This window comes from Thamnophis elegans, chromosome 5 (assembly GCF_009769535.1).
Source record: "Thamnophis elegans isolate rThaEle1 chromosome 5, rThaEle1.pri, whole genome shotgun sequence".
Taxonomy (NCBI): Eukaryota; Metazoa; Chordata; class Lepidosauria; order Squamata; family Colubridae; genus Thamnophis; species Thamnophis elegans.
Window position 1 is genome coordinate 39,067,771 of NC_045545.1, and position 21,762 is coordinate 39,089,532.

Consider the following 21,762-nt stretch of genomic DNA (forward strand, 5'->3'; position numbering starts at 1 on the left):
ATTGCCTGACCCTCCCATGCTTGATGCGAGTGCACCTGGTGTTCCATCGCTCGCTCCTGATCCCTGAACTTGTCCTCTCCGCCGACCCTCTTCCCCTCAGCCATCATCGTGTGCAGTGGACACGCGGCCACTGCACGAAGTGGCGCGGATTTGTGACTCAAGATGGCTCAAGGGACGGTTCCAGTATTTCATAGACTGGACAGACGAGGGGTCAGACGGGGGGACCTGGACCGATGCAACGGCCATGCATGCCCCTGCCCTGGTGCGAGCCTATCATGCGGACAACCCCTCCTGACCACATCCCAAGCGTCAGACCCGGGGGAAGGGCCCTGCGGTGAGGATAGTGTTGTGGCCCGGCAGGAGCCGTTGGAGCTGCCACCAGACTCCGACAGCAAGGGACCTTATGAATCAGCCCTGGAGGATGTGGAGGACCCTGGACAGGGTTCTGACTCCGAGCAGGGTGCAGAGAGACTGGTTGGCCACCAGGTGGCGCCTGAGCCTTGGATCAGTGGGGAGGAGACAAGAGAGAGTGATCCAGAAACCACCTGTGAGTTGTTTCGGGATGCATGCCGTCGAAGGGCTACTCGGCGTCAAGAACAACTATGTAATTACAGGAGGTAATTACGCTCAGATGATGCTCATTAAGCTCCTCTCCAGATTACAAAAGAGACTGCTTGTGCCATGCCCTTCTGTGATTGTATTAGCTTTTTGAACTTCTTGAATAAAAGTAGAATGGAGGAGAAGACCAAGTTCTGAGGCATCTCATACTGCCTGTTTGAAGGCTTGTCCTCTCCTTCCCATAATCATTGAATAGAATCTCCTGCTTAAGAAGGAACAGAATCACAGTAATACAGTGCTCCTCATTCTCAGACAACAGATGATCAGAATAATAGAATAATAAATAGAATAACAAATGCTCACGCTGGAAACAGTATATCATTCTGAACAAATATGTTCAATCTCTTCTTAAAAACATCCAGTGATGTAACATACACCATTTCTGAAGTCAAGCTGTCCACTGATAAATTGTTCTCACTGTCAGGAACCTTCTTAGTTGTAGATTGGATCTCTCATTGATAAGTTTCCATCCGTTACTTCTTGTCTTACTTTCAGATGCTCTGGAGAATAGGTTATCCCCATCTTCTTTGTGATTCTTCCAATATTGGAAAAGTGCTATTATGTCACCCCTAGTTCTCTCTTGGTTAAACTAGTCACTAGACAGACCTAATGTCTAGTACTTATATGTTTTAGCCTCCAGCCCCCCAATCATCTTTGTTGCTCTTCTCTGTACTCTTCTAGAGTCTAAACATATATTTTTTAATCGTGGTGATCAAATCTGGATGCAATATTCCAATAAATCTATAAATGTAATTTGATAAACAGTATTGAGGGACACTGAGAAATCCAGTAAAAACAGATTGGTTGTTTTTCCTTCATCTAAGTCCCACTATATGCTATTTGTGTGGGCAACCATTTTATATATACAGGGTGGTAGTTGTAGAACAGTGTGGGGTCCAAACAACACCTTTTGAGTAAGTGATGAACAAACAATGTTTTTCAAACAATAATCATGCTCTTTGCCCTGTTCATGACAACCTGCACCAACAAAGTGGTGAAGCACATATCTGGCATCACAGAGACCCCAATGCATTTCCTCGAATTCTCACATGAGATTACTCCATCAACTCATAAGTTGAAATAGTTTATTGAAAATAGTCTGTCTTTTGAAAAGAAGGAGAAAAAGTCATAACTAATAATAATTCAAATTAAGGTGTGGGAATTATCAGATTACCCACACTGGGAACAGGAGAAAAGGGGTTTTTTTCCATATCAGATTTACTAGTGTCTCAGTTTCTCCCTGTCCACCATAGTGTCTTTTAGGGCCATACAATTTTCTGAGCAAATATTTCTTATGCATTGTCTCCACTCTATTGTTAAAAGTGAGATCCACCACAGGAGGCAGGCAACTTGTTGGGAGCCCTCTCAATAAAACCTCACTATTTTATTGACAGTGAGAGAGAAGCCTCATCCAGATTATAGAAGGTGAAAACAAATAGAAAATAGAATTGACAGGCTCTTTATAGATTACATTCACCTTTATTTTCCTGATTACATGTGTTATTTACCATATTATGGAATATATTTTATGCCCATAACCTTATTGTGATGACCCCAAGTGCCAAATTGCCTTTCTTTTAACCCCTCAATGAAATACAAAATCTGCTGCATAAACTGAGGGCTCAGCCTGATTTTCTAGTACTACTTATTTATTCAGATGTATATAAGGCAAACCACTGATCTATTTCTGATTTAGAAATGATTTGATTTCTGATCAATAAAGTATAGATTTAATTGAGTATTTAGCTCAGAAAAATCAGAGGTAAAATAAAGACTTTATGGATTTCCATTGAATTTCTAATAGGAACGGATGGATTGGAAGTATTGAGCAAGAAGTGTGGATTATTAACCCAAAAGTCATTAGTTCAAGCAACATTGCATCATGAATTTGTTTAATAGACTAGACCATTTTTAAGTCCACTTAATTGGAAGACTAAGAGACATCTGTTTATAGTAAAGAATAATTTAAATTATTGCAAATATTCTTAAGCTAAATTGCTAATAAAAGTGTCTGTGATCATTTGAACTTTTATCTGGGGACAAAAGTGAAGATGTCAGTAGATTTTCTCTCCTAAGTATTTGCAGTTGCAGCCCTATTCCTCCTCCCTGGAACTTAATCTTCCTAGAGGATTGTTTCCTTCTTCTTCTCCCAATAAGAAGGTGGTCGTTCTCCTGTTAGGAGGAAGGAAATCATTTCCATCTTTTCATCTAGGCAATTTGCATTGGCCACCCAAAGACTTCTTTGCTCTCTGCTATCCTATGATCTCTAAGGTAAGTAGTAGGCTCCAACTTCTACCCTGCATTTAGATATACCATGTTGCCATAGAAAGAGTTTATGCGGGATGGAATAGTGAAAAAAGAGAAGAGAAAGAGGAGGCAACTAATCATATGTCGTAGTGTGATTTTTTTTTAAAAAAAAAATCCTCGATTTAGTACAATGGCGAGTTTAAATCTGTCGACATCATCAAAGCTCCCTGGGCGGCTAGGTTAACGCGGCGGGGTGAGGGTGAATTCAGCACTCTGGCCAGCTCCTCCACTGTTGAATGCCTGCCGGCGCGAGAAGACACAGAAAGGAAAACCGCAAGTAGAGAGACAACGCCGCCAAACGGATCGATGTTGAGGCGATCTGGGAGGGCAACTACATCAAGGCAGCAGGAACGTGCTTTCTCCGTTCCGAGGAGACCTCGGGATAAAGAAGCTCTGTGGGAAGAGTCTTTTTTCCCTCTCCTTTTCGATCATACCGTAGGTTCGTTGGTTTCTTGTACTGCTGTTCGATCCAAAGAAAAATAAAAGGAGGGGGAGAGTGGGCAGAGGGGATTCCCCGCTTTCAAGTACTTTATTGAAAGGCTTTCCCTTTCAATAAAGCGAGATGGAAAGGACATATTGGTGCCGATTTCAGGAACGGTGCTTTGTCATTTAGTCTTTTTCCTTTTTAAAAACATTTTCATTTAGTAGAGTGTCTCGGATCCTTCTAATTTTTTTTTACCTCAAGCAGGCTAAATTAACCATAAGACAATTGAAAAGGGTGCCAGGTTTGATAGCTCGGTTTATTTGTGCTTGTATATTCTTTTGAAGGTGTGTCCTCAGAAACTGGAGAAAGAGGGATGACATTCTGCATCCAGACGATCACAGCCGTCAACCAACTTTTGTCTCTTTATCTTTTCTTACTTGGCATCATGAAAGGAGACCTGGAGAATACCAGCGCCAAATGGGAAAGACGCATCTAATTCCTTTCCCGGAATAGTTCCCTATTGTAGAATTTGGCTGTATTCTCCCTTTGCATCTGGGAACTGAAGTGGGACTCCCCAGGATCAACATCCATCATTATGTAAAAGCAGAATGGCAAATTGCCCTCAGACAGAGTCTTTACGGTTTAAGGTAATGCTGTCCATGCAGATGATTTGTGAAGAACGAAAGTATATACATATTTTATATTTTTAAAATCCCTCAGACCGGTGGAGGGATCCTTTTCCTTCTTTGCACTATGCTCATTTGCAACATCAGTGCAATTAAAGATTGGAGCACTTTTCTCTCCCAGATTTTGCCCAGTGTCAACAAGACTCTCAACCTGGTCCAGCAAGTTGAAGCCACCACCAACTCTGTGGTGAGTGTCCTGCAGGATCCCGAGCAAGACAGTTACTTGTCCAATAGCCAATCCATGAATTCCAGTAACTTTACCACTGGCCTGGACCAGCTTTTCCAATATTCAGATTCAGACAACGATCAGCTTTATAAGGAATACAAACCGCCACCTCGGGATGTCATCCCTTTACCCAAGGCAGTGCTTTACCTTCTGATGGCAGCACTTGTGGTGGTGGCTGTGGCTTATGCCATTGTTGGTCATCTCATCAAGGATCTTGTCCATGATTTGATAGGTGAGTGTTAAAAGTACACTATTCTTTTGCACTATGTGCAGAGTTCATACCATCTGTTATTTTTTGCATACTTTAATAGTTTCTGCACTTTTCCAATCCGTAATTCCAACATCTTATATTTTTAATTTACCTGGGAGCAAGCCTTATAGGGTTCCGTGATAGTGAGTCTAGTAAAGGTCTAGTAAATATGCATGAGATTCCACTACAAAAATCTGTTGAATGTAGTTGCTCTTGTTGATTATACTACAAACATGAAAGAACCGCAATGTACATCCCCAACATTATGTGAGAAGAGAAAGCAATCTGTCTCAGAGCAAGGTCATCCTGCTTCAAGTTTCTTAATTGGTTCTGTTTTGATTTGGACCTTATATGTGCCCTGTTATAAGAAAGTACCAGAGCTTTATTTATCTTAATGGTTTGCTGCTGCTGTTGTTGCTTTTTAAAATGTTATGCCTCACTATCTAATTCAAATAAATTTATAAATTATATCAACATTGTATCTACCTTGAAGAGTTTATATGTACACCTTAAATAATAAGGGAGGCTAAATTACTAAAAAAACATTTGGAAAAGCAAAATGTATTCTTATTTGTAGTGACACAAATGGGGTACCTACCAGTTCTAATCAATGCAAAATTGAATAAAAAGCATTCTGAAATCTTCTTATGTAGCTGATTAAATAAGGTTATTATACTACTATTTATTATGTTAAGGCCAGTGTAATCTTAGACTACAGGCTCTTCGGAATATGTTTTTTAAGTAATTCCAAATATAGGATTATGATCTTCCTAACTCATCTATTAAAGATACATGTAACTACATTCAACATTAAATTGGGTGAAATCTATTTGCAGATGGTATTTTCAATGCCTCTTTCTTTTCCAACCCTTTCCTTAAGGGCAGGAGTTAAACGATACCCATTTGCACAATTTAGCACAGCAGTGTATTTCCTGATAGCTAATATGTCAAATATTAATTAACATTAAAAAAATACTGCCCAATATTCTGTTACTGAAAAACACTGAAAACTACAACAATCTTAAACATATGTCCAAAGAAAAATGTTCTATGCCTAACAGAGTTTACTCCATTCAGTAAGTATAGGATTAACACTTAAATAAATAAATAATTTTAAATAACCTTGAGGCAAGCTTTTCTGATCTGAATCCCATTAAATTACTTTCACTCTTGTCTAATAAATAACTTGGCAATGTTGATAAGAAATCCAAATAAAAATTGGATGTTTTTACTTTTTTTAAATGAGGAATTGACCACCTTGTCTTTGTCCCACCAATTTGAGGTACAATCAGAGCACTATATGATGCCTAGAGCAGCTACCCCATTAACTACATCTTCTTTCTCTTCCACTACTCCTTAAGATTCAGTTCATCCAACCTCCTAAAGGACACATCAACTTTTTCTTCATCTCCTCCTCTTTGTGCTGATTTTGTATAGTATCAGGTTTGTCCACAATTACATTTACTTTTAACTTGTTCCAAAGTTTAAACTTTAACTTAATCAGGAAGGTAAATAATCAATGAAGTGTGTGTGTGTGTGTGTGTGTCTGTCTGTCTGTCTGTCTGTCTGTCTGTCTGTCTGTGTCTGTGTGTGTCTGTGTGTGTTTCTCTGTGTGTGTGTATTCTCTAATATTCTTAGATGTTAGGTAGAACAATAAAATTAAAGAAATCAGCAGTGTGATTGAAGATTGTTTACTCAGAAGCGTGTTTTATTGGAATTAGTAGTCTTTCCCTCAAGTGAGTATGGGAAGATTTCAACTTAAGGATCAAATAGCATGTTATACCCAATCTATGATGTTCTATTATGATTAATTTCTGTATGTATTTAAACCAATTCAGCAGAGAATCCTAATAAGCAGTCAAACTAACCCTTTAGGAAATCTCATTGCTTTACTGCACAGTATGACCTTGGGCAGGTATCTTGGGTTAAATCCATATCTCCTTTCAATTAATTGGAAATATCCTAAATGTTTTGGCACAAAACTATAATAGTGATATTATTAACATAATGCATAAATATAATTTTAATGAAACATTATATTATATGTACACTAAATCCAATGTCCCCATCAATTTCAGTTCATCATTAATGACCATTTTCTGTACTATCCCCTGCCAGAGGCAATTATTTCTATGCTTGGTCTATTTTTCTCTCAATTCCTGGAGATGACAGGCTATCCTTCAAACCTGATTCATTTCACAGCTCTTACAGATATCCTTCATCTTGTCAGAAAGAATAGTTCTGATAAACAGCAAATGTTGGAACTGATGATCTTTTATTTATATTCAGAACAAAAAACAATGTGTTTTCACCTCATGCAAATGGAAAATGGAAATGAGGGTACCTCAAGATTGCTAGAGTGAAATGAGATCTCCAACTGACATCTTCTTAGCAGGTCACACATGCATACATTCCAAATTATTGAATTCTCATAAGAGAGAAGATCATACTAAGTTTCTTAACTCTTCCAGGTGAGTCATCTTGATAATTTGTTTATAAGCATAAAGCCATTCGACTCCATAATGACTCTAGTTTACATAAAAATTAGATAAAAAATGAAATAAGAAGCAAAGTCACACTTCCATACAGCCTTTTCCTGCCATATTCTTAATACTCTAATTGTAAGGAGGAAATAGGGGACTCATTGTGAAATCGAAAAACACCAATTCTGGACTCAGCCTCACTTTAGCCAAGCCATATCTAAGTAGGAAGAAATGTGCAACAGAATAGCATGCCTGTCAATCAGGGTTAACCTGTGGAGTTCTTGGTGCTCTCTGAGCTTGGATGATGCTAGTTGTATAATGAAACACCTGCAAGAAAACAATCAAACTCAGGGAGCACCAAGAACTCTACAAGAAGCTGCCCTTTCTGGGTTAGGCCATTGGTCAGTCTAATCTAACCCTAGTCTGTAAAGGGTCACCTATTGCCCCCCAAAAGCCATGTTCTTGAAAGCATTCTCTCCAATATTTCATTATGAGTTGAAATTTTCAATCTGACAGAATAGGGAAATTACTCAATATATAGGGAACAGGATTGTGTATCATCTCAGATTCAAAGACCAAAAGGAGCTTCAGGGTGTGAGAGGGATGTAGATAGGACCTGTGTACAACTCTTTGAGCCAAACTTGTTTCTTCCCAGAATTACAGAGCAATTTTGGAGAGCAGCCTCAAAACCCCAGGACAAGAGGTAACTAATTTAAGGAGTTGCAGGCAGATGCTACATGAACATCCCTCACAATGCAGCTTGAAATACCTTTCAATCTTTGAAGCTGAAGTGTTGCTCTTAAATGTAGCATTTCTAGAAAAGAGTATTAGCTTGGGAAAGGTCAGTGATTAAGCTTTGCATATGGGGAGAACTGTAGGGAGAACAAGGATTACAGTTTAAAAATGAATACAAGATAAAAACAATGCCCAATTACAAATTATAAAGCCTCTTGTAAAAAAAAGTATAACAAATGTTTGTTTAATTCAGTTCCCACACAAATCAAATGAAATGCACATGAACAGAATATCTACAAATTCTTAACCCCAGTATTTTTTTTACATAAATCTCCTCTATGATTTAGTGCTAAGATTTCTATGCTGTTCAGAGGTAGTCAAGAATTGGGATAATCAAAATCTTAGTAACAAATAAACCACAAGTGATTCCCCTAGGCCTTTTTGGAAGGACTATGGATTGAGCCCTGCATTGCACTGGGATCTAATATCAGGCTATTTTTTATTATCAAGATAATCCTGTAAATACTTGCCTTTATGTGAATCACACTGTTCAGTAGTGATACCACCTTAAATACCACCTTCTATTGCTCTGGTTACATAATGGAATGATATGGCCCCCTGATCAGAGCAGGATTCCTATCTTGGTGTCCTATCCTTGCCAGGGCTCTCAGGAATAATAAGAGAAGAATATTTGTAACTCAGGGTTGACATGAAGGATCCTTGGTGCTCTCTGATCTTGGTTGTTTTCTTGCAGATGTTTCCTTACCCAAATTAGGCAACATCATCAGTGCTAATGATGTTACCTGATTTGGGTAATGGAATGTCTACAAGAAAACAACCAAACTCAGAGAGCACCAAGGACCCCTCATCTCTGGAATACACTTGCTTGTTGCATTATAAAATGACTACATGTTGTGGGGCAAACTATCGCTTTCTAGATTGTTTGTTCTATTTTACCTATGAATGACAGGAATGATGGCGGCCAAATTTAAAACACCAAAAGAAATAAATATTTGAAGCAAGCAAAATGGTGCATAGCAAAGTTGCCCGTTATAGAGATCAGCCTAATAGTCTTTCCAAGCCTATTGCCAAGATGTGTTTGACTACATCTCTGATAATTGTCCAGGTCCTTTGATTGATGTAGTCAACACCTCTGAAAGACACCAGCTTCCAGAGCAATATCCTCAGGCTAAACTGCATAGTCCTTTGATAACTATTCACATTTTGAATTATAATTTTCTTCAGTACTTTCAAGGTTTTTTTTCAGATTTAATGCCTTGGGTTTTCATAGTTTCAAGCTCTCCACAAACTCAGATACACAATTTCCCAAACTTGTACATCTGCCATCTATCTGGTTCGATATGGACTGAAGTTTCACCATTAATTCAAAGCTTATAACATCTTTTCACTGACATAATCATATAGGATTAATATTGCTCTATCTAATCCAGCAATCAGGTGAGGCAGCCATAGGCCCCTCCTCTGCATCTAGGAATTCATCTAAGTTTACCTCCCTTTCCATTATCTGGAGTGAAATTCTTCACCCATAATGACTGAGGGAGGGCAATCTTCTTCATTTTATGAGTTACCGTATATACTCGAGTATAAGCCGACCCGAATATAAGCCGAGGCACCTAATTTCACCCCAAAAAGCTGGAAAAGTTATTGACTCGAGTATAAGCCTAGGGTGGGAAATGCAGCAGCTACCGGTAAATTTCAAAAATAAAAATAGATACCAATAATGTTTTTGAATAAATAAATATTATTTATTTATAAATAAATAACTAGCTCTGTAAGTGGAAAAGAGGGTCAATAAAAACAATATGGTATCAACAATAACTTTAAATGTACAAAAACCTTAGCTCATTCAGCAACCAAGCTAAAACATAAGAGTTAAAATCCTTCAAAACTGGATTCCTCCTCATCATCTGTATGTCCAAACAGAGCTTCAGCATTAGCTAGTGTGAGGTTATCAGCATAGACATTGTCATCATCACTGAGTTCGCAGTCATCACCATCAGAGCTGTCGTTCTCATACAAAGCGCTGTCTTCACTGCCATCCATAGCATTACTAATGCCACATTTCTTGAAGGCGTGTCGCACCATGTCCTCCGGAATCTCTTCCCATGCATCACGAACCCACTTTGCTATCAATTCTATGTCGGGCTTCATCAGATTTCCACCTTTTGTCAGTCGGGCTTGACCAGATGACATCCATTCATGCCACATCTTTCTCACACGGTCTTTAAAAGGTTTATTTAAACACACATCTAGTGGTTGCAATACAGATGTAAGCCCACCTGGAATAACGGCCAAAGTAACTTGAGAAGATTTTGCCATTTTTTTTATGTCATCAGATGTGTGGCCTCTGAACATATCCCAAACTAGCAATGATGGTTTTTTCTTTAAGGCTGCTCCTGGTCGTTCTTTCCAAATTTCTTCCAGCCATTTTTTTGTTCCGTCTTCATCCATCCAGCCTTTAATATGTGCACGCACTGTAATTCGTGGTGGGAATTTGACCTTTTTAGGCAAGGTCTTTCTTTTAAAAATAATGACAGGCCGCAGCTTAGTTCCATTAGCCAAACATGACAGAACAACTGTGAAATGGTTTTTTTCATTTCCTGTGGTTCTGAGAAAAATAGTTTTGTCTCCCAAACTTGCCACAGTTCTGTTGCTTGGAAGATCAAAGGTCATAGGTGTTTCATCCATATTTCCAATATCTCCCAGGTCATAGTTATGGATCCTTCTTTGTTTTATGATGAATGAATGGAATGACATCACTTTTTCATCAAGGTCTTTTGGCAACTTCTGTGAAATCTTTGTTCTTTGCCGCAAACGTAGGGAAAACCTATTCATGAAGCGGGTACACCATCCTGCTGACGCAACAAATTTTTCAATGCCTGGTGCTTTAAATTTGTCATCTTGTGCCATTTGAAGGGCACGTAAGCGAATTCCCATGCGTGTTACACAGTAACCATTTTGATGACACTCCATAACCCATTCATACAATTCAGTCTCTAGAGCCCCATATGAAGTTGTTAAACCACGTTGAGCTTTTTTTGACTTTGGAATCTTTTCCAAGTCAGCTTTCTTTTTCCGCCATTCCCTCACTTGTTTTTCATCAACACAAAATTCCCTACTTGCAATACTGTTATTGCTTTCTTCTGCTCTTGACACAACCTTAAGTTTGAAACCAGCTTCGAATGACCTGCGTTTTTGTTTTGGTCGAGGATTACTGGTAGAAGTACTGGGATCCATTTCTAACAGGATAAAAAAAAAAAAGACTTGTTCGGGTACCGTATCTTTTGAGGCCTAATGCAGGCTGATATTATAGAAAGTGATGACATGACTGTTTGCATAGAGCAGCCTGATTGGAACCCCCAAGGAATTTGTCTTAGGTGTACATAAATAAAATAAAATAAAATACATTCATCAAGAATCATAAGCTACAACACAGTGATAGTCTCTCTCTCTCTCTCTCTCTCTCTCTCACACACACACACACACACACACAAATACACACACACTCCTCCTCTGGATTCAATGGGGTTTAGGAAATCTCCCACCCTCATACACTCCTTCTTTCTTTCTCTCTTCCCTCCTCTGGATTCAATGGGATTTTTAGAAAATCCCCACTCCTGTGCACACACTTCTTCTTTCTTTCTTTCTTCCCTCCTCTGGATTCAATGGGATTTTTAGAAAATCCACACTCCTGTGCACACACTCCCTCTTTCTCTCTCTCTCCCCTCCTCTGGATTCAATGGGATTTTTAGAAAATCCCCACTCCTGTGCACACACTTCTTCTTTCTTTCTTTCTTCCCTCCTCTGGATTCAATGGGGTTTTTAGAAAATCCACACTCCTGTGCACACACTCCCTCTTTCTCTCTCTCTCCCCTCCTCTGGATTCAATGGGATTTTTAGAAAATCCCCACTCCTGTGCACACACTTCTTCTTTCTTTCTTTCTTTCTTTCTTTCTTTCTTTCTTTCTTTCTTTCTTTCTTTCTTTCTTTCTTTCTTTCTTCCCCCCTCTGGATTCAATGGGGTTTTTAGAAAATCCACACTCCTGTGCACACACTCCCTCTTTCTCTCTCTCTCCCCTCCTCTGGATTCAATGGGATTTTTAGAAAATCCCCACTCCTGTGCACACACTTCTTCTTTCTTTCTTTCTTCCCTCCTCTGGATTCAATGGGATTTTTAGAAAATCCACACTCCTGTGCACACACTCCCTCTTTCTTTCTCTCTTCTTTATAGCTAAATTTGATACCATTAAAAATTAAATAGGATTAAAATCTGTGGTTTATAATTTACCAGTTGTGTCCACCCCACTCCTTTCACCAGCGTTAGCCCGCTGCACCAAGGAGGGCACGTAAGAGGAAGGGGAAAATACAAGAGTGCACGCGGCAACCTCGACGTCTAAGTGGGCAAGTTCACAGCATGCGCGCCCGCACGTCTGAGACAGGGCATAAAAAGGGGAAAAAAGGCTGATTGGACCCAGCTCTGTTTGGGGCGCAGGCGTGGCGCGGAGGACTTTCTTCCAACCAGCGGAACCCCCTGGCGCAATTGGGCTACGATCGGCGGCCGTCCCTGCTACAATCCACGCCGCCTGCCGCATCAGCGGAATCTACCGTACGTAATTCAAGAGATCTTAATTTGGACAGCGTTGTTGGGATCTGCAGTGAAGAAATTACTTTAATCAGTGAGGTAAAGTTCTTTCTTTCGCTCGCCCGAGCTCTGATGAGGGGGAAAGAGAGGACTTTTCTTACGCCTGCATCAGAGCTACGGGGGGGGGGGGGGAAGAAAGGACTTTACCTCACTGATTAAAGTAATTTCTTCACCGCAGATCCCAACAATGCTGTCAAGATTAAGATTTCTTGAATTACGGTAGATTCTGCTGATGCGGCAGGCGGCGTGGATTGTAGCAGGGACAGCCGCCGATCGCAGCCTGGCTGGGCTGGCAGGGACGGGCGGAGGGGACGCCCAGCAGTTTTTCAGGCTGCTCCCAGATGGGAAGGGAGGGGGATTGTAAACCCCTTCTACACCCTGGCTCCTCCTCTTCCAGAGTTCAGGATCTCTTTCTTTCTTTCTTTTTTTCTTTCTTTGAAAGAGAAGCCCAAATTAGCCAAAGGGGGGAAAGCGAGCGAGCAAGGGACCCCAGGAAACTAGACTCGCTTGGCTGGACTACGTACGCTCCTTGGCTTAGTTGCTTTCCGCGCGCCTGTTAATATATTCATGGAAACAAACCGCGGCAGTTTTCCCCAAGGGCAATGCCGAAGAGCAGAGCCCGGAGAGAAACCAAGGAAGTCACGGAGGGCATTTGCCACTTTCTCTAGAAGGTGATACGAGCTTCCCTTTCGAATGGGAAGGGACGGGGGGTTGGCTGGGCTCTTCCCAGCAGGAAAGGGGATTGTTTGAAACATTGGGACCGGGGGAGGGGTTGGTTTTGTTTTGTTTTGAAAGGAAATCTCGACCTGTTACAATCGTCCTTCCCAAATGAGCCGAGGAGGACAGCGGCGAAAAGTTTTCTCCAACATTTAGGGGAAAGTCGCGAGCAGCATTGCCCTCACAACTGAGGGGAATAATGCCTTTCCACTGGGGATCGTGGCCACCTTTCAGAAACTGAGCGCAGTTTTGCGCCCGGTATTCTTGGAAGAGGTCCCGTTGGAGCCAGAGGGGTTTTTATACGAAGAAAGGAACTGCAAACAGTAAACATGACGGCCCCAAGGAAAGGAGAGGCTGAGCCACGGGAACGAAAAGAAAAAGGGAGGGGAAAAAAACCCGCCCTCTTCCCCTTCCAGGTTTTCTTAAAAAGCAGGCAGCGCTCCTTGGCCGCAGGGCTTCACAGGGACCTTTCCCCCTCCCACTGCTTCGCTCGCTCGCTTTCCCCCCTTTGGCTAATTTGGGCTTCTCTTTCAAAGAAAGAAAGAAAGAGAGCCTGAACTCTGGAAGAGGAGGAGCCAGGGTGTGGAAGGGGTTTACAATCCCCCTCCCTTCCCATCTGGGAGCAGCCTGAAAAAACTGCTGGGAGGTATGTGGTTCCTAGGTCAGCGGCGCGTGGGATCAAACTAGGAAGAAACTGGAGGTGGGGGGGAGCAGTTCGAGAGACTATGGAGAATATGGACTTCAGAGGCGGACCAGAAAGAGGTCCCGACAAAGATCCGAGGCTGAATTCGGCAGTGTTTATGGATCAGGGTCAGCCCCACCAGCTGGCGACAGGAGAGCAGAGAGGAGCGGACGGAGCAGAAGCAGCCCCAGGGCTCCGCTGCCGCTCCCCGCATTTTCTGGACGGGGATCCCTTGGAGAGGGGATTCCTTCCTGCGAGACCCCGTCCAGAAAATGCAGGGAGCGGCAGCGGAGCCCCGGGGCTGCTTCTGCTGCGTCCGCTGGACTGTGGGGCTTGGAAGGGGGTGGGAAGAGCGGCGGGGCTGGCGGTGGCCGGCGGTGGCAGGCTGGTTCGCCTCCTCCTCCTCCAACAGGCAACAGCACTGCCGGATCCAGTTGTAGACTCGAGTATAAGCCAAGGCGGCTTTTTTCAGCCCAAAAGTGGGCTGAAAAACTCGGCTTATACTCGAGTATATACGGTATATTGTTGAAAAATTATAAAATTGTTAATGTTCATTGCATTGATGGCACTATCTAACCATCTGATCCTCTGCTTTCCCTCCCTCCCTCCCTCCCTCCCTCCCTCCCTCCCTCCCTTCGTTCCTTCCATGGCCTTGGTCAATGATAGCGATCATTGATGTAGACACCAATGAGATCATTTATTTTATTCAGGGAGAGTTGCACAAATTCATTTAATTTTTTAGGCAGTTGTAATATCACACAATTTAAGAACATGTTATATCATGTGTTGTACACACTTAACTACAGCACATCTAATTCCATCACTTATGAATGGGAGCTATGTTGCAATCAAAGTTAAAAAGCAAGCTTATAACAATTTAAAACAGATTATTGTGGCATTTGATTAAATGGGTTAGATGTTACCGTTTTCTTTGTTATTTCACTCATTTGCAAATTCTTCAAATCTGATCCCAGCAACCCTTCCTTATAAAAATCTTCCTTCTCCTTAGCCTTGTGGCCTGTTTGCTAGATTGTTCTTCTTCTGCCTTATCTCCAAATTCCACATTTCAGTCTATTATTTCCATTAAAACAATCCCTTTAAGTAAGAAAAATCTGAGAATGAATGACTTGTGAAAGCTTCTGATACCTTGACACTTAAGAGAAGTGTGAGTCAATGACCTATTGCTGAAAACCTTAGAGTCTGGATTTCCTTGATCCATGAGTACCAGTGGCACTGGATTATACTAAGGGATTCAATATTCTTTTGGAAAACACACTGGACACTTACCTTACCTTTAATTAAAATACAAAATGCTTGAACAAACTGAAACTGGAGGCAACTGTTTCCAAAATATTCCTGTGATAGGAAGTTTCTCAGTTAGGATCAAATATATCCATTTTACAGTTAAACTTTTCTTCTGAAGTCCATCAGCTCTGCAAATGTAGAGAATCTACATTTTTAAAAAATGCTCTCTCTATTCAAAAGAAAGCAAAACTCCTCTTGATTACATTCACCTTTAGATGTGGAGATTTTTTTTGTTCTGACCCCAGTTTCATGCAGTTTCTGCCTTTAAACTTGGCTATCCATCTGAAGTTACACTGTGGACCCGCCAATGTTAGCTTGTAATCCAAGTTCACACTTTCTCTCAGTGGGTCATTGTTTCCAACCACTGAACAGTAGAGAAACCCAAATAGCACTAAGACTTATATACGGCTTCACAGTGCTTTACAACCCTCTCTAAGTGGTTTACAGAGTCACCTATTGCCCCCAACAATATAGGTCCTCATTTTAACAATCATGGAAGGATGAAAGGCTGAGTCAACCTTGAACCGGTGAGACTTGAACTGCTGAACTGCAGGCAGCCAGCAGTCAGAAGAATTAGCCTGCAGTACTGCATTCTAACCACTTTGCCATCACAGTTTATATGACTAATCTGCCCCTCAGTTCCACTTTATATTATCCTTTTGGACATTTTTTGGACGCAGTCATTTATACATCTTTTAATATAGCTATTTATCCTCTAAGCAAGCAGAAAGGTCTGTCATGTTTATTTGCAAATGAGACTGCTAAAGCATTTTCTATCAGAAGCTTCGAGACTGGGGTGTATTTTTAATCTATGTCTCCTGCTGTAATTGTTCTATAAAGAAATTTGAAGTTCACACATGTTGCAAATATGTTATATGTTATATGTTGCAAATATAAATGCATAATGAATCATTCTGAAAGTGACCACTACACACACACGGACACACACACACACACACAGACACACACAAACAAACAAACAACGCAGCAGCATCTATCACTGGCCTATATTTTAGAGTTTGTTGTTATTAATTTCTATTCTAATTTTTTTTTCAAGGAACTTAGCAAGCAAGCACATATGCAGTCTGATCTGCTATCATTTTATCCTCATAAGAACTAATCTGTAAATTGAGCTGACAGATGGTAACTGGCCTAAAGTCACCTAGTGAGCTCTATGATGAAGTGGGACTCAAATCTGGGCATTTCTAATCCCAGCCCAATGTTTTAATCGTATCGTACTAGTTCTTGAACAAGTCTAAAAACATTGCAATGTTATTTTAATACCAGTTTAGGAGTCCAACGTGGGATGTAATTGGTAGCATATTTTGCAAATGAATGCCAATTACTTTCAACAATGAAAATGGATATTCAAAATTAGGCACTGAGAGAATGATAAAAATGGGTGGCTAGGAAAAACAATCAGTTTTGGAGCCCTTTGGAGAAGTTTGAGAAATTACCTTAGATTGTCTGTACTTTCCAAGTGTATGGTGATTCTGAGATTCTTTTGCATTGCTATTCTTACTCCCAGAGCCAGCTGTAGATACGAAGAGGCCCAGTCGTGGGATTCAATTTTTTTTACTATCGGTTCTGTGGGTGTGACTTGGTGGACATGGCATGACCTGGTGGGCATGGCTTGGTGGGCATGGCAGGGGAAGGATACTGTGAAACAGTGACGTGCGGTGAGCTTCATGGCCGGTGAGGCAAGCGTGAAAGCCCCGCTGACTTCAACTCCCAGAATTCCTCCTCCAGTCATGTTGCAATGATGTCATCTGCATGGATCTGCTCCACTTCGCTTTATTCACCGGGGGGGGAGGGCTGCCGCTGAAGATGCCGATGAGCCCCAGAATAACTGCTGCTGCCTCCTCCTCCTCCTCCTCCTCCTCCTCCAACAGCACCACCACATTTGCTGTCCGGTGCTGCGGTCTTTTTTCCTGCTCCCGCTTCCTCTCACAGACGCATGGCTCCTTAAAAGCACGGCGGAGGAGGAGGGGGCAGGGGTAATGCAGAGCCCAGCTCAGGTGCTCCGAGCGAAGGGGGAGACACCACCGCGACGGGAGGGGGCACCGGTGGGACCTTTGCCGGCTTCACCTCAGCTGCAGAGTCGGGGGCAGATCCGGCAGTGCTGTTGGAGGAGGAGGAGATGGCAGCAGATATTCTTGTGGCAGAGGGGGCTTTGGGGCTTCACTTCAGCCGCAGTGCCGGGCGCAAGCGGCTAAGACTGGCCGCCCACAAAGGACATCCCCGGGCTTGCTTTGCTGAACATGGGGCGACTGAAGCTAGTTTGAGTGGGCGCGGCCAGCGCAAACTCATCAAAACAAGTCTGGGGAAGTCCTTTGTGGGTGGCCAGTCTTAGCCGCTTGCACCCGGCACTGCGGCTGAAGTGAAGCCCCAAAGCCCCCACTGCCACTGGAATATCTGCTGCCACCTCCTTCTCCTCCAACAGCACTGCCGGATTTGCCTCCCGACGCTGCGGCTGAGGTGAACCTGGCAAAGGTCCCACCAGCGCCCCCGCACATGGCATCGGAGCACATCAAGCATGTCCCGCTGAATGGCCAGCCCGGAAGGCATGCCAGCACTTTAAAGTGCATGCTGCCTCGGCCCGCCATACAGCGAAACATGTCCTGGTTTGTAGCCGGGAGGCACGCTGGCACTTTAAAGTGCATGCCGTCGCCCCGGCCATACAGCCACAAACCAGGACATGTTTCGCTCTATGGCGGGCTGAAAAATGAAAAATAAAAATAAATGTGCCAGCCCGCGCGCCAGCAGAGGTGGGTAAAACACACACACACACACACACACACACACACACACACACACACAATAAAAACAAATTGCAATTACTTACATTACAAATAATTTTGAATTCCTCCCCCCTGCCCCCTCCCTCTGACCCACATACCTTCCAGCTGCGTCAAAAATGCAAGATTTGGTCTAGCCAGGGCCAGGCAGGCTAGGATAGTTGCTGCTAGAGTCACCACGTGGATGACTCTGCTTAAATGTTTTTTAAAAGCCTCTAAACAAAGTGCCCTCTGCAGGAGGAGGCGAGAGAATCATGTGCCTCATTTGCATAAGGAATTTTTCGCTTTTTAACCCTTGCTTAACTCTTAAAATGCGAAAAAGTCCTTATGCAAAGGAGGCCCATAGTTCTCTCGCCTCCCCCTACAGTTAGCACTAAGCAGACTCAGAGTCACTGTGACTTGGAGTCTGGCAGCAACTACCTTGGCCTTTTTAATTATTTTAAAAATTCTTTCCTTTTCCTCATGAGACAGGTGAGGCCACGCCTCCCCTGCCTCCAGTGACTGCACGTCCCTGCTGTGAAATCTCCATTCTCTTCCTACTCCAGGGAAGATTACTGCCATTTCCTTCCAATCAGCTGGGACTCTGGAAACAGAGAATAGTTAGGGGCAGGGCCAGTCAGAGGTTGTATTTATTGGTTCTCCGAACTATTCAAATTTTCCGCTATCGGTTCTCCAAAACTGGTCAGAACCTGTTGAATACCATCTCTGAAGAGACCCTTCTAAAAAAGACATCAATGGAAACATTCAGTTGGGACCATGATCCAACTTTCATCCAATGTCAGCAGTGTGGATGCATTAGAGATACTGGGGCAAATGTCAGTAGCAAACCTGAGTGGTTGAATTTAATAAGGCAGTTACAAACAAGATCTGACTGGGATATCAGGTTCAATTCCTGTTCATTCCTGCCCTTTTGGATTAAATCCAGAGCAGTATGGAAAATTTAAAGTATTAAACTGAGAAGATCCAGCTTCAAATTCATTCTCAGCCACAGAAATTTATTTTGAAAATTAATCATACCCTCACAGACCAACTTACCTCACATAATTGTTGTGGGTTAAAACTGAAGGAGACAGAACTGTAGGCTACCTTGTTTCCTGGAATTAAAAAGAGATATAAATCTAAATGAACATTTTAAAAAGAAATTCCCTGTTTCTATATTGCTGTTAAAAATGCAGGCACCCTTCTCTTTTTTTCACACAGGACACCCACCAATGAATGTCTTAAATTGGCATTGATTTTCATTTAATCTTTCATGCTAATGTTAAACAGAACAGAAACTGTTCACCATAAATTCTTTAAGCTAATGCCTTTCCTCATCTCCTCCAAGCTTCCAGCAAGACCATTTTCTTAATTTGGCTTTGACAGCCCTTGTAAAAGAAATGGATTATCTTTTTGCCTGTCACTTTGGTACGGTCATTTGTTCAACAGTTATAAGTCTCCTTGCATTACTTCTCTGCAGGAGATTTCCCATAATAACTGTCACAGTTAATTTAAAAGGTTTCCTGGTCCAGAGGATAGAAGGCAGCTGCCTTTAGCTTCAAGTCAATAAAAGGAAGACAAATATTGCAACCTGTTACTCCCTTACAGAATTTAAGGAATAATTACAACCAGATTTGACCATTATCGACGTAATCTGAACCTCAGAGGTTTGCAAATGTATAACCAGGAATCTATAAGAATGAATGCAAAAGTAAGTGTGAAGATATTTTCCTTGTTTAAAACCCCGTGCATTTAAGCATCTGCAGATTGCCACTCCTTTATGCCACTACGCTCTATAAGCAGCTGGGCATTAGGCAGAACCTCCCCTTCCAAATGGGCTCCAGCCACTAGACTCTAGTGATGAACTGGATTGAGAGATAGTGGTGCACTTCAAAGTAGGTTTGGTAGGGGCAGAGAAATCTTACCGTGCACATTTTACCGCTTGCACTTAACTATTATAAAGGCTTGCCCTGGTGACATTTTTTTCTTCTTTCTGAATTCCAATGACTTTGCCTTCATCTCTCCCCCAATCCATAAATGAAATAAAGTTCAGTCATCCTTAGCAATATTAGCATTAGGGTTTTCCTCCTTAATCCGGTAAGATCCAACAAGATGTTTAAAATATGTTAGAGTTTGCTGCCCATCAAGTCAAGGTGAACATCCAAGGTGAGTGTCCAAGATGAGCGCCCATTGGAATATGAACAATGTTAGCCTCATAAGTTCACATTGCTCAGCCTTCTGGACCATTTTCTGCTCTCTACCAAAATAGTGCATGGAACATTGTATATTAGCTGGGATAGGCGATCTTCCTGGATATGGTCAGGGCAGAAATAGAGTAATGGTGTAAGAGTGAAATAGCATTATGTTGTAGGCTGAAACGATATAAAATTGAAATTATAGGACCACCCTCCATCATCACCTCTAGAAAAGAATATGATAGCAAGCTGCCTGCAAGGAAAAAGAAGAGGACTCCTAACAAAAAATGAGACCCAGCTTCATCCTTGGTGAATTAAGCAACGCTTAATTAATTAAAGAGATTTTACTGTCTTTGGAACTGGATGAGGTGGCACTGCCCCCAAAAGACCCACTGCACAATCTGCAGGTCCTTTTGCACTCACAACTCCTGCTCAAGTAGCAGGTGGCAGTCATGACAAGGAGAGTCTTTGTGCAATCTCATGTGGTGCACCAGTTTTGCCTGTTCCTGGACTGTAATGATCTGTTTACAGGTACTCATACCCTGGTCACTTTCCAAAAGGACAACTGTAAGTAACACATTCTTCACTGGACTACCCTAGAAGAGTATCTGGAAGATTCAGCTAGTGTAGAATGCAGCAATACATGCAGTTATGTGTGTCCTTAAAAGGACACATGTTACAATTCTGCTCATGAACTGCATTGGTTAACAGACTGCTATCAGATTCGATTCAAGGTGCTGTTTTTGACCTTTAAAGACCTACATGCATGTGGGAAGGGGGTCTGAGGGACTACTAATTTCATCTACCCATCCCATCAAATCCAGCAGGAGAGAAATATTTCGGGTCCCATTTCCCAAGAAGCTCCATCTAAAGCATGGGTGTCACCACATCACATTGCCGGCACATGATGTTTCACGACATTTTTCCCCTTCACGGAGCTGGGTGTGATCTGCATGTGATACATCCAGCCTGCAGGCCATCAGTTTGACACCCCTGATCTAAAGAGACTTGGAGACAAGCCTTTTCTGCTATTGTAATCACTCTCTGGAACATCATTCCCCTTCCCATGCGAAGTGAACTTTGAAATTTTTTTAGTGTAATTGTAAGAATCCATACATTTTGCACTGCATTTCTGAACTCCAACCACCCCTTTGAATCTCACAAATACACAACTGTAAATACACTTAAATACTACTTTATGCATGATTTAAGAATCATAAATACTTAAAAATGCACTGTGTAATATCATTTAAATAAATGAAGTTGGAATCTACTTCAATCACATTTTTCATGATTAAATAATTTGACAAAGCAAGTAATAAAGCTCTTAACAACTTATGGAGCAGCTTTCTTCCTTTTCCTCTCCATTGTGCAAAAAAAGTGTCACAAAATAATTATATAGTTTCATATGCTGACATTCAAGAGTTGTTTGGTTTTCTGGAGATTTGACTGTATGTACTGCAGAAATACATCCACTTCTCTTGCCATCCTTAATCCATCCTTAATCGTCTGAATTTCTCCAGATTTTTGTAGTCACGTTCCTTAATTGGTTTAACTGTATTGATCACACCCCAATTCTAAACTCGATGCAGCCTTTAATTGGCTGCCTTGACAGCCATCACATTGCTCTTGCTCAAGTCTAACAATCAATAGTGTTTCTTGGTCACACTCAATTTCCCTTCAAGCTTCCTGTC